Source organism: Cololabis saira, chromosome 19 (genome assembly GCF_033807715.1).
Source record: "Cololabis saira isolate AMF1-May2022 chromosome 19, fColSai1.1, whole genome shotgun sequence".
NCBI classification, from domain to species: domain Eukaryota; kingdom Metazoa; phylum Chordata; class Actinopteri; order Beloniformes; family Belonidae; genus Cololabis; species Cololabis saira.
In genome coordinates, this window is record NC_084605.1 from 30,243,669 (window position 1) to 30,258,202 (window position 14,534).

Here is a 14,534-nt window from a genome sequence, read left to right on the forward strand (position 1 = left end):
GCAGTTTCTCAAGTCACCTTCTGTAACTCTTAACATTTTATGGTCGTCTGTAATACACATTGGCATCAACATTTATCTTGTTTATTGAAAACAAAAATCAACTGCATATTCTTGTATGAATTCATGAATGTTTAGACGGAATCTCCAGAGAACAATTGTTGGTCGCAAAAACAAGTTTTAATTGGGTTTGTGTTTACTAAATATTGCCTTCATGCCCTACTTATACATACCAAGTTAAGTGCGTAAACGTTCCCTCTGAGATCTCGTTTTTCCTCTTTGTGTATTATATTCCTAGTGTTGCCTGTATGAAGATAAAGTATTTTAGTCTCCACTCAACTTGATGTGTAATGATATTGTCTGTGGATTGATAATGCACTCTGGACTACTTTCAACTTGGATGATTAAAGGGGACCTATTATGAAATGCTTTAACATATATAAAGTGGTCTCCCCTCAGCCTGCCAACTCAGAGAAGGAGGAAAGAAACCAAATTCTGCAGTGTCTGTACAGCCGCCCGGATGAGCCGTCCAGTGTGATGTGGATCTACGAACCGTTCAGATTCTGCTTGCATTGTTACGTAACGAAAATGCGATTTACATAGGTTGGTCTCTGATGCGTGAAACCACACCCACAACTAACTCCACCGGCCGGAGCTTCCGCCATTTTTTCGTAGCGGTGTATCGCGTCATTCAGGCAGCCAATCAGCACAGAGCCTCATTATCATAGCCCCGCCCACTCAGAATCCTGCATAGAGAAGGAGGTTAGAGAATGGGAAGATAAAGACATGGCTCAGAGGCTGAATTTCTCATTTATTTAGCAAAAACAATCAAAAGCTTGTTTTTAAGACATTCAAGGCCTGTTTAAAATAGGTAATAGAGATTTCTAGGCCAGTCCATTTCCTTATAGCAGGTAAACAACAACACTTATCTGCTCATCTCTTGATAGAAAATTGTCTTCTTCCCACAGCGTGGAATTTCTTTTCGGGCTTTCTCAAGGTAACAGTGTTAGAGAGAGAGAGAGACACGTTCAGTGTAGTATCTGATGTAAGAAAAAGTCATTTCAGCACTTAAAGCAAGTAAACACATTTTGTTTGCTCATTTTACGGGGACACAATTGCTATGTGAAAAGCAAAAATCTAATTAAGTTTCTCATAAAGCAATAAAGGTTGTTTTTTTTTTTTTTAAATGTGACTCTTTTTTCCAGGTAAAGCCTGGGAGCTCAGTTTATTAGCCTGGTTAGAAATGCAAAGAGGGAAAAATTAAGAGTTTTAATGATGGGTTTTCTTTGTTTGAATACAGCATGTTCACACTGATGTCCATCCAAGCTTCTGTCGGCTGTTTTATTATTTTCTCTGCGTGCATTTCTGGGTGTAACCTTGTTCAGATAGGCTGTTCTTACATAAACATGTATTTTCAACCCTGAGACACTTTTTTTTTGTTTTGCTGGTTAAGTTTAAAGTCAATGCCACCATTTCAATGAGAATAAAAAGTATCTTGCTTTTCGTTCTCTGAATCTCCAAACATTGCCTATTGTTTGTGTTATTCTTCTCTCTAAACATTTATTGTGAGTAATTCAAACACTGTAAATGAGAAGATATTTCCCAATCCTCCTAAGGATGTGGAAAAGGTAAAGTCAACCGAAAAGGTAAATATTCTTTAAAAGAAAATAGGTATACAAATTAAAAGGTAATTTACTGTTTGCGCTTTTCTGGATCAATTCTGTGACAAAATGGTGTGAGCCGTCAAAATCTCATTACTTTATCAAACATAAAGTATCCTTTGGTCTCTATAGTGGGCCTCTGGCCCTGAGCCACCATTTCTGCCTTGTTGTGAAATGTGATCAGACAGCTCCGTTAGAGCCTGGACTGGGTTCCATTGGAGGCTAAACATTTCAGTCTTTGGGTGTAGCACTCAGGAGTTTACATGCAGGGGACTGGCCGGACCCAGGAGTATCTTATATGTCGTAGGGAAGCCCACTGGGAATGCAGCCACGCTCCCTTGTTGTGGTTTTCTTGTTTACAGTGTTCTCGTCGAAGCTTTGCTTATTCACTCACCCAAACTGGCGTTGTAGATGGCAGTGGATTATTTACGGTCATTTAAAAAAACTTAAAAGGAGGTTGAACAACCACAGAGAAACAACAAGTGACATATTAAACGTTAGGCAAAGAATTATGGCATTAATGCAAAGCAAGTGTGGAACAAACTAAATACATTACATGATTTATTGGCTTGCAGAACCACTTAAAGCAGCAATAACTTGAGTAATAGTTTTCTGAAGGACATCATCAGTCTGCAGCATTGCTTCAGTTCACTGAAGCAAAAACATTTATTAACATTCATTGATAAATAAATGGGGACATTTATTCATTTACTTGTGTATTAAGTTTCTACCCCAGAATTTCAGTCGTGTTGCGATCTGGACTTTGGACTGAGTTAGTGCAACACCTTGATTCTTTTCTTTTTCGTCCCTTTTCTGTTTTAGATTTACCAGTGTGTTTGGGATCATCGTCCTGTAGTTGCATGGGTCAGGCAGATTGCTAAATATTTGACTTTAGGGTACTTTGGTTAATAGAGGAGTTCAGGTCCTATTGCTTCCCGCTACTGTGCTTGACCGTTGGTATGAAGCGTTTGTTCCTGCAGTGTTGAGTTTTCCTTGCCACTCCTTGGCTTAAGGCTTTTCTCCCACTAGGGGAGTTTTTACCTGCCATTGTTTATGTAATAATTGCTCGGGGGTCATGTTCTGGGTCTCTGGAAAGCGTCTAGAGACAACATTTGTTGTATTAGATGCTATACAAATTGAATTGAATTGAATTGAGATGTGGTACTGTGCGTTAGGGTCGAGCATCTCCACTTTGGTCATAAAAGACATTCTTCCAGAAGTCATGTGGTTTGTTTAGAGGCAACTTTGCAAATCTAAGCCTTGCTGCCATGGACACTCATTGTAAGGGGTTGCCAGGAGGCTTTCTCCTGACAACCCTACAATACATTGGACATGCTAACTGAGGCCTGTAGGATCTGAGATGTGGGGTGAATCTCGGGGTGGCACATTTTCTCTGAGCATTGCACGATCCGAGCTGCTTGGGCACCCAGCCATGGGAAGATTAACAACTGTTTTGAGTTTGTGACTAATCTTTCATACTGTAAAACGGTCTCCAGGCTGTTTGGAAATGTCCTTTATAACCCTTCCCAGATTGATGGAAAGCAAAAGCTGCTTCTCTTAGATAATTGCTACTAGCAACTTTTCTCCTTGGTATTCTGTTAAGACACACATGGATACTCCAGAGCAGCAAACTGCAAAAAAGTCTGCTTTTATCAAGGTCTTCTCATCTGCTTATGATCAGTTAATCAAGTGCATTTGATTAGCAGCCCCTGACAGCTATTTACCCTCTTAATTCCTATTGCAAGCAGCAAGTGTGTACTTAGTTTATCATTTTGGCTTAGTTTGGTGGAATGGCGCCATGCAGTTTTGTTCATCTGGGGGTTGTTTTCTGCCAGATTTTAAAAACCTGTAAAGGATCAGTTATTTTTATTTTTTATTAAGGGTACTTTTTTTCTCATGGCTATATTTGCTAGTGCAGTACACAGATATATAAACCTCCATAAATTTAAGCTACCATTTTAAAGACACGATTTTATTTCACAGGCTAACCTGAAGTCTTAAGGATAAGACATTTTCTTTATGTCAAAAAAACAGTGTGTTCAACAGCTGTCTTCTAAGCTCCCGTGTTGATACTCGTTGCTTTTAGTGGGTGTATTGAGCCACTCCATGGCACCCTTCTCTGAGTACTTTTCTGTAACCATGCAAATGTATATTTGGACACAGTTATTCTCAAAAGCTCCTAAAGCTTGTGTAGGATGATAGATACAACCATCTGTTAGGGAGTTTTTGGTTACAGAAGAGTTGTTGGAGTCCGCTGTTGTCACCTTCAGCAAGCTGCAATATCTTGAATGGCACGGTTATTACACTTATGTAGGCGAAATCCGACCCAACCCTTCAGCCAGATCATTACAAAAGCATGGATACTGGTTCTGAAGTGGAGCAAGTACTAGTTGCGTTTCCATTACCACTAGAATTGCCCAAAACCTAAATATCGCAAAGAAGAATGTGTAATGGGAATATATAGACTTAATTTCTTCCGGGGATTAATAAAGTACTTTTGAATTGAATTGAAAAGCCTTTTTTGCTTTCATAAGATGGTTTTTCAGAATTGTCGCTCATCCAGTTTAGTCTTTTTGCTTTTGCCTCTTTCTGGCACCACTGGATGTGACGTAGTCCTTCATATAATAAACCATATGACCAGACCATATGATCAATCTTCTCCCAGAAATTCCAGATTCGTTCCTGCTGCCACACATAAGGGCTTTGCCTTTGACTAATCATTTGAAGGATCTTCCAACACCCTTTATCTTCTGTTGACTATGTCTGCAACAGCGGTAGCAGCCATCACGATTATTCAACTTTTTTTCTGTCCATCTTCCTCGAAGTCAAAATCAGCTTTGAAGAGAAGCCTCACAGGACAAGATTCCAGGAGAGCTATGCTCATTAAAAGAAAAAAATCTTGACATTTTACGAGAATAAAACACCAAAACTCAATTCAATGGAAAGACCTGTCACCTGCAGCGGGACCATGCCGCAATTTCACAATTGGCACTTTTGTTTTGCAAAAAGAGTGTGATGGAAAAAGACCTGTTAGCCACCTCTTCTATGTAGATGACACTATTCTGAGTGTAGGTTGGAAAGTCCCAAAGCTGAGTGAAAGATGAGGGGCTTTATATTTCCAAAGCAGAAGCTTAGCTCAAATTCTGATGTTGTTTTTTTAAGCATTTATCATGGCCCAAAATTAGGTTTCTTCAATCAGATAATGTCATTTAGGATGTTACGGTCCACATTTGTGTATAATTTGACTTTATGCTGTTTGTTACGCATTATTTATGAGTGTGTAATGAAGCTGTCCTGTCATTCATTCTGCTTCAGTGCGTGGCGTCAGTGCGTGGGCTGACAAGGTGAAAAAAAAAGAAAAAAGAAACATTGCATTAAACAGAGAGTTCATTAGTCAAATCACTGCAAAGAGATGATCAATAATTGGGTCAATCAATTGTTTTGGTTAATTAGTGTTTATCAAATTTGGATGCTTCAGCCTCACAAAGGGAAACACTCACACACATATATATATATATATATATATATATATATATATATATATATATATATATATATATATATAGACATAGACAGACAAGCACACATTAGGGATGCCCCGATACCATTTTTTTCACAACGAGTATGAGTATTTTAATTTGTCTACTCGCCGATACCGAGTACCGATCCGATACTTCTACCACAAAAATAACTAGGCTAAAAATGCAATGAATTGGAAGACAGGTTTTATTTGTAACAGAAATTCAATTTTAAACAAAACTCAGCCGGCCGGGCTTTCCTCCATGGCCCAGTCGCGCTGGGAGCGCGCACAGCCCCCCCCCCCGGCCACGCGCCACGCCGACAGCCCGCAGTCTGCCTTGCTTGTATATTATACACACACACACACACGTGTATGTATATATAAATATATGTATGTATGTATGTATATATATAATGAATTAATATAGGAAATGTTGATGTTCCTTTGGCGTTGAGCTCAGCTTCTGGAACAATTGTCAGGCAAGCTTTTTAAGGACATACAGAACAATTTCAAGCCAACACCCTCACAACCCACCTTTTTCTCATCCCACTGAAATGAAATGTTCTCCTTCTTGTTGAGTCAGCGTGATGTTTGAGCTGTGTTTTTCACAACATCAGCATGCAGCTCTGAAAAACCAGGACCCAGGAGGACTCAGCATTGTGTGTGTTAGTGTTTGTGAAAAAGAGAGAGAAAGGGAGGGGGTGTAATGTTCTTCTGCAGTCAGCTGGAGTAGTCTTTATGTGTGTCATCTCATGAGTGCAACACTAGTTTGGCCCACTTCTGCCTGACCGACTGGACTCTGCAGCTCTTCCAGGCTGTTCCCTCTTGTCTCTTTTGTTTAATTTGTCCAACCCTGTACTTCTTCCCACTCCTCCCTCTGTGGGGTCCGGTCCTCAAGTGCCTTCGCTGTAGTGAGAACAGAACAGCCTAAACTCGCAAAGATGTAGAACATCCCAGGTGAACCAGAAACAAGGTCATCGCCGGCACCTCAGGTGGAAACGAGAAGACCGCCCCGCATGGATTCACACGCATAAAGCGCCACACCAGTGCACGGACCCGTACATATCTGGGTCAGGCAGTGAAAGGGATGATATGGGAATCTTTATCTGACGTTACGGCTGCTCTGTTTTCATAGACGTCAGGGTCTCAGAGACATGTGTTGTACCTAACAGATAAAACATTGAACTTCAGAGATTGTCATCCTCTCTTTCCCTTAGTGGGTACCAACTCAAATACATTTTAAACAAATGACCTGATGATTTAAGATTATAGAAAACAAAGCATGATAAAAGGCAGCAAAAGATAAACTTCTGTAGAGCAGCAGCTCTCAACCTTTTTAAAAAAAAAAATGTTTATGTCACCACTTTCCAGAATAGCTTTTCTTTTCATAAAAACTAATGGCCACCTCGAGCTGCCTACCTCTGTCCAAGAGTAAGATGTCAGGTGTGATGTTTGTGACGGCTTGTTACAGTTATTTGTTCTTGTTGATTCGAAGCCTCTGAGAGTCTCCAGCAGGAGCAAAGTAAGAATCGACTCTTGCAACTGCCTGTTGGACGTTGTGGCATGTCCTTTGGATTATTCTACTTAATTTGCGTCAAAGCTGTAAAACCTAAAGTAAAACTATTTTTCTTTATTGTTTTCCATGTGAAGGATGTTTTTGCACTGTCGATGTTTGATTTTGGTTATTTAATCTGCTTCTTCGTCTCATTGTGTATCGTGTATGTGTCTCAGACGTGCACAGACTCCTTTTGAAAGCAGTAGATACAGTAATACAGTTGTACTGTATTAAGCGCAGTCGAGTATTAATGGTCTGAGATTGCGCCTTCGAGCATATAATGCCAACATGTCTATTTTTTTATTAAAAGTTGACAGTTTTATGAGTTGAAATTCTCTTTACATACGGAGAGCAAAAAAATTAAAAATTACTAAGTGTTTTCAGTTCAATTAAATGTTCTTTCTATAGCTTCTATTACAATACAAGTTTTCCTTCTGCGCCCTGACCCTGAACATGTTTTTCATGTCAAAACAAAAAATGTTAATCGCTTGTGAGAGTGACAGGGTTCTTAAATCACCGTCCAATTATTGTGTGTGAACCGAACAGTCATTAAGCTGTGGCTTTGTCTGTCAAAGCAACTACTCATAACTGCTAACTTGCCAACTTTGTATACTTATGAGTTCAGAGTTTAGAGTACAAAATGTGTAGCAAGTTATTAAATTCATCTTAAATTATACTTGTCTATTTATATTGTTTATGCAAAGCTGAAGGATTTATCTCCGAGTTGATGCTTACCTTTTATAGACACTTCACTCTGAAGGAAGTTAATTGACGTATTAATCAAAATGTCAAACTCGCTGTTAGAGATAACTAGACACTCCAATCTTTCATAAGTTTGACTTTCTACTTAGCAAGGATGTGACGAGATCTCGTACCTTGCAATATTAAAAAGAAATAATATCTCTTGGCATTATAAGGTGTATCGCGAACCAGCCTGCAGTTTGCTAGAAAATCACAAGAAAAGGAAGGAAAGCCTATAGAACAACTGCCAACCAATGTTCCCAACTTGAGCAGGTGTATATTTGGCAAGTTTTCAGACCCCCTAGCGACTTGAAAAAGTGAAAATCTACAGGCTTTTATTCATGTATTATTGAGGGGTTTTGTATACTCTAACGTGAAACCACACATCGTTTTTTGTCTATGGACAGACTAATCTAATGAGTAATTGGACGATTATTTTTCTGTCGCTCGATAAATAAAAACCATAATTTAGCAAATAAATATCAAAAATTCACAGCAACATAAAAATATAGGATAAAATTATACAAAATAAAAAGGCCAACTTGTTTACTCTTACAGCCCAAGATAAATCTCTCCTATACAAAATTACAAAAGATTTAAAAAAGATTCAGTGCAATGCAAAACATTAAACATAAACACTAAATTACATATTTTTATTACATTAAAAAAGTCCAACCACATCAAAGGGCAATTACGCAACATAGGAACCTTTCTACGGCGGATGGAACAAAAAAAAAAAGTTGTTTTTGGTAAGAATCTTTTTTTTTTGGTAAGAATCATTTTCCGTTGGCACTTAAGATTTTTCATGCTGGTAAACAGAGTTATAACCAGAAAACAACAAATACAGGAGCGGATACATACCATAATTTGATCATTTGACATTTGTTTTTGCAATAATTTTGCTTATTATATTTTGCAATTATTATTGCCCCGTCCACGAGAGACAAGGGGGTGCCTCTGTTTAGATGCTTCAAAATCGCTGTTGTGCTGGTCTGGTATGAAATTCTAAAATGCGTTTGGGATTAAATTAAAGTATTCCCATACTTTTGATGACTTAGGGCTATTTTGGGTTGTTTTTTTTGCAGGGCTTTGTTGGGCACGCTGTGAGGAGGTCACGGTTTCGGTCTCCATTCCTCAAAGTGCCAACTGTTTGTTTTGGGTGAGCCACATGTGCGATGAGTCGACGGTATTTTGAAGTCGACGTCATCGACGCTTCGCTACAGGCCTAATTAGTCACATGACCCATTGGTCAGTGAATAGGAGCTTTGAAGCCTCTTTTTCTTCGTACGGCGCTGTCACTTAAAACCGGCGAGATCTCTCTCTGTCCGTTGATCAAAGTTAGCTCTGGTTGCCAGCTGCTCCAGCCGATCCTTGCCAAAATAGCTGCAGAGCAGTCAGCAGACGTTTACAGCGAAATATCCCATTTCACATGTTGATTTGACGATAGCTAGCCATTGGCTGAGCCAACTGTCAATCAATTATATGAGAAATAAATGTATGAGTTTATTTGAATTTTCCTGACATAGTACCACAAAAATAACCCCCGTCAGAGTTGTCATGTTGTTTGTATTGTTAACAAATAGTTTTTTGCCATATTTAATATTTTAGAGTTTTCTGGCAAGTGTGTGTGTGTGTGTGTGTGTGTGTGTGTGTGTGTGTGTGTGTGTGTGTGTGTGTGTGTGTGTGTGTGTGTGTGTGTGTGTGTGTGTGTGTGTGTGTGTGTGTGTGTGCTATTAAATATTTTGTTAATCGATTATTCTATCCAATATTCCATTGATTAATCGAGTAACCGGATACAACATACTTTTAAACCCCAATTATAAATAAACAATAGAAAACAAGACAGATCACTTAATAAATACAACCGATTTGTTTCTTTGAAAGAAAAATTTACATCGATTGACATATTATGCAAACTATTAAACTGTTTGTTAAATTTTACAATAAAAATAAATAACATCACTTCAAACTTAACAATTCCTGAGACATAAAATCAAATATGAATGAATAAAATAGTTTCCCACTTATTTTTTTCCAAGTATCAAAAATAAAAAAATTTAATTCTTAAACACTGCCTTTTAAATTGTGCAACTTTTAATCAGAAATGCCTGGCTGTGGACCGGGACTTGGAGCAAGAGTCTTACACAAAGTACACACACCAAAACGTTGTCCTTAATTTTCAATTTAAAATTCAAGATTCAAAATTCAAAGCATTTATTGTCATATTGTATCTGTCGCTTATATTTGTGGCTCAGATAACTGTGCGGTGAGCTCTGCCACCTTAAGATCAAGACTTCCTATCAGCTTGTTCTATTCTCTTAGTTTGGAGGTCAGTTCAGACACACAATTTTTTTTTTCTTGTAATCCCCTTGTCAAGTTTTTTATCTTATCCAAGTATGCAATGTACAGTCTGCATATTTTAACCCGTCTGCTTCCATCTTAATGAACTGTTGCAAGTCTGCAGTCATGTCTTTATAGTCTCTGAACTCCTGTTCACAGGTTTGTCTAAGTAGGATTTCTTCATTCAAAGTACCTTTAAACTTTTCAAGATCTTCCTTGACTATTTGACAATATTTCAGTGCAGACACTTTCTCTTTTCTTTCCTTATGTAGACGAAAACTATATACTTGTAGCCTGTTTTTTATAATCTCCAACTCCTTTCTCAGGTTGGAAATCTCCCCATCAGTTTCTGGTCGGGGGAAGTTGTCCTGGGATTCCTGCTCATTTCCAAAACTGGCTGATGGAGCTTGTGGTACCTCATCACTGTCTTGTCTCAGGTGATTGATCCGTCCATTTTTTAAATTGTAATCTTCTAACTGAGCACTGAGCTCACCAATCTTAATATTAAGATTTTGTATCAACTTGTCCTTTTCTCTTAGTCCAGAGGTGAATTCAAATGCACGTTTCTTCTCTTCTTGTAACCCCACTATCAAGTTTTCTATCTCACGGCGGGATGACATGCAGAGGTCTAGATATCTGGGGCGTCATTTATAAAAGAGTGCGTAGGATTCATACTAAAAGTGTACGTGCGCTCAAAAGCCGAAAATGGCGTGCGCACTAAAAAATCCTGATTTATAAAACCGTGTGCACGCACATCTGCACGCAATGTTCGCTTTATAAATCACAGTCCAGCTGGAAGGTTGCACACGTGAATTTGCCTCATATCCCGCCCTCTACACGCCCACATTATACCATGAATGGGCAATGCAAACTACTTTATGACTGTATTTGCATATAAATGAGCCTGCTGAGCATGCGCAGCGTCTCCTGCAGTCTGTTTCTGCTGTGCGTCGGGATGAATGAGACATATCGAGCCGGTGTTCTGCCGAGGTGTCCTACCTCGGCAGAAAATACTACCGTACGATCCCCCGTATCTTTTATCTCAGTTTCTTTTTTTTCAAAGGCTTTTTCATGCAAATAGACGATTTAACAGCAGGAAGTCAGAATGTGCTTCTAAGTGTACGACGCTTTGGCGGAAGAAATATAATATAAATGCAGGTAGGATGATTTGACAGATGAAAATACCCCGTCAGATCACGCTTCCACATAGACATCAACATTTATCTATGTGGAAGCGTGATCTGACAGGGTATTTTCATCTGTCAAATCATCCTACCTGCCAATATCTATGTGGAAGCGTGATCTGACGTTTTTTTTTCTCCTGCCGAAGCGTCGTACACCTAGATCTATGTGGAAGCACATTCTGACTCCCTGCTGTTAAATCGTCTATTTGCATGAAAAAGCCTTTGAAAAAAAAGAAACTGAGATAAAAGAAACAGGGATCGTACGGTAGTATTTTCTGCAGAGGTAGGACACCTCGGCAGAACACCGGCTTGGGTGTACATGGATCTATAAGTCTGATATGTGATGACATTAAAAGTATGACATGAATCTGGCTTCGTCGCCAGTTCCCCATATCTTCAAAATGTTCGCGCGCTAGGGTCAGGGTTGGCTTTATAAATGAGGCCCCTGGTCTTCTTCTCTATGTCTGTCCCGATGGTATGTTGCAAATTTGCAATCATGTCTTGACGATGACTGAGCTCCTGTTGACAGGTTTGCCTCAAGGTGGTTTCTTCTTTCCAAGTATCTTTCAACTTTTCAAGATCTTTTGAGTATATTTGGCAGTTTCCCAGTGCTTCCAGTCTCTCATTTCTTACCTTAACTAGAAGAAGATGCTTTTTTTGCAGCCTTTTCTTCATAGCATCTACGTTGTAGGTCAGGCACCGGACCTCCACAGAACTTGAGGATGAGGTCAAGCTGTCTTGGGATTCCTGCTCATTTCCAAGACTAGGTGCTGGAGCTTGTGGCACCTCATCCCTGTCCTGTGTCCAGCTGTTGTTCTGTTCAGTTTCATTTTCAAAATCTTGCACCGTGTCAGCACAAAGGATTTTAGGTGGAGATGTGTCTGTTGAAAACACCTCATGTGGTTGAGCGGCCTCTTCAATGCTCTCACATTGGTTGTGGTTTAAAAGGATTTCTCCTTTCTTCCTGCGTCTATCCTCCTTTTTTCCCTCAATGACCAGCTCAGAGGCCCAGTCTGGTTCTGAACTCTCTGTTTTTGCAACCTCTGGATCCTCGTGAATTGTGGTCAGCCTGAAATTCTCTGCCTCCAAAACTTCACTGAGGAGATGTTGCCAGTTTGAGGAGTCGTTTGGTTTGGAGACCCTTTCAGAGGGAAAATCATCAGTCTGAACGGAGGTGTCGATGGTTGAAACAGTCTTCGGTTCTCGTGCTTTTTCTATAGCAGAGAACTGCTGTACATGAGCACTCAGCTCAGACGATGGCTCAGGGAGCTTTGCCACCTTAAAATGAAGACTTTCTACCAACTTCTCAATTTCTCTTAGTTCAGAGGTGAGTTCAAACGCAGCGCTGGAGCTTGTGGCACCTCATCCCTGTCCTGTGTCCAGCCGTCGTTCTGTCCGGTTTCATTTTCTAAATCTTCACCCTAAATACTTTTAGGTGGAGATGCTTTAGTTGAATTCATTATATTGGTTAGTTTTTTCAGAGCCTTTAGGATTCACACCTTATTGGGTTGAATAACTGTGTTATTGTGAAAGTTAGCGCAGTGCTACAGCTGATCAGCTAGATGTCTAACTGTTCTGAAAGAGGAAGTAGGTCAGTGCCCTTTTATGTTTTTTAAGTTCCGTGACTCAGTAATATTAGTGATGAAAAAAAAAACAACACACCAACAAACTAATAAATAACTTAATTGATAATTGCCAGTGAGCAACTATTTTCTTTTTTCCTATATACTTTGGATTTTAGCAAGCATTTTTGAAAATTATACAATTTCAAAATTGTAATCAATAAATAAGGATTAAGTTATATGTGATGGTTTTGGTGAAGTTTTGTGTAACCTTTTTTTTTTACACACTACTTGGTGTCATTAGCATTTAGGATTTAATAAGTAGGGGTGGGACGAGCTCTCTTACCAGGAGCTCTTGCGATATTAAAAATAAATTAAAGTTTTCAGACACCCCCCCCCATGCCTTTTTATTGTCTTCCAAAAAAGCGACTACCGACAAAACTATCGACTTTTTTCAGGTGTTATTGAGGACTTTTGTCGACGCTAACGTGACAGCACTTATCGTTCTCAGCTGGTGCTGCTGCGCGACCCTCCCTCCTTTTTTCTTTTTTTTTTTATACTCAGAGGTACCAGCAATGACAGGCAATAAGCCAGTTTTCTCATCATTGTTTGAAGCTTTTTTTTTGTTTTTAAACATATATGAGGGGGATTGGGGGAAACACAGGAAAACACAACCCTTTGGAATCTGCAAGACAAAAAACTAACAGAAACGGCAACAGGCAGAGACACAAACAGCAACCATTTCAGGTCTCTAAAACTGAAGCCAGACTAGGCTACTCCGATTATCTGTCCCCAAAACTGTGGGGTGAGTATATAGGTGAGTGAGCAGGTGTGTATGTCTGTGTAACTGTGTGTGTGCAAAGTGAAAACAAGGTTTTACCTGAACTGGGACCCTTCCTCCTACCGCAGCACTCTCAGGTGGCCCGGTCCTTCCACAGCCGCTCACAGTTCCAGCCAGACTGCAAACGAATCCCACATCCACGAAGCCGCTGCTGGCTGATCCCGCACTGGCCCAGCGGCAGGGACTGATATTTGATAATATATCTTTATGATTAGTTTTATTATTATCATAATTATTCAGTGGTGCTGCACATACAGTCAGGATAGAGGAGGGTTGGAATTGTGGGATTAAACTCAATTGATATCCAGAAGTCTCAGAAAATTAGAATATTATGATAAAGTTCTTTATTTTCTGTAATGCATTTAAAAAAACAAAAATGTCATACATTCTGGATTCATTACAAATCAACTGAAATATTGCAAGCCTTTTATTATTTTAATATTGCTGATTATAGTTTACAGTTTAAGATGAAGATTCACAGAATATTCTAATTTTTTGAGATAGGATATTTGAGTTTTCTTAAACTGTAAGCCATGATCAGCAATATTAAAATAATAAAAGGCTTGCAATATTTCAGTTGATTTGTAATGAATCCAGAATGTATGACATTTTTGCATTACAGAAAATAAAGGACTTTATCACAATATTCTAATTTTCTGAGACAGTCCTGTATAGTGGAATAGAGGCACATTCTCAAAAGCCTATGCTAGTTCTTGCATCGTTATATTTGCATTTCTAAATAAACAGTCTTTCAAATAAAAGGCTTTTTTTGCCATTTTCTCTGAGGTTTTGAAAGAAATATTGTCTTGTCTCGTTCTCGTGAACCCAATATTGTGTATTGTATCGTCACACCTCTACTAATTAGACAATATGACGTCATTGTAAGAAGCGCATTTAAACTGACTTCACAAAACGTAATGCTCAGAGATATCGTCAGAACGCAGCTCATGCAGATCACTGGGTTTCTATGAGCTGGTGTCATCAGGATAGATCAGCGCCACCCTTTGTGTGTGAGGGTGTGCACATGAGCCGCCTCCATCCTTCTTCACAGTCGCGGCCAAAAATGTCACTCCAGGCTGTAGTGGGTTCATTATGCCATTATCTGCCTGAGGCCTCAGTCCATTTGCTGGGCA

At 39.3% G+C, this 14,534-nt stretch overlaps 1 protein-coding gene across 3 annotated transcripts in view; it reads left to right on the top strand.

Annotated features, from left to right (window-relative positions):
- The window catches only part of LOC133419747 (C-terminal-binding protein 2), a 131,502-nt gene that overhangs the window by 15,473 nt on the left and 101,495 nt on the right, over positions 1–14,534 (top strand). For 2 of the 3 annotated variants that reach the window (XM_061709155.1, XM_061709157.1), the window contains exon 2: positions 10,141–10,251. The exons of the other annotated variant lie outside the window; for it this stretch is intronic. The gene's annotated coding sequence lies outside the window, so the exon portion shown is untranslated. The remainder of the gene's footprint in view (positions 1–10,140; positions 10,252–14,534) is intronic. 3 annotated transcript variants of the gene reach the window in all.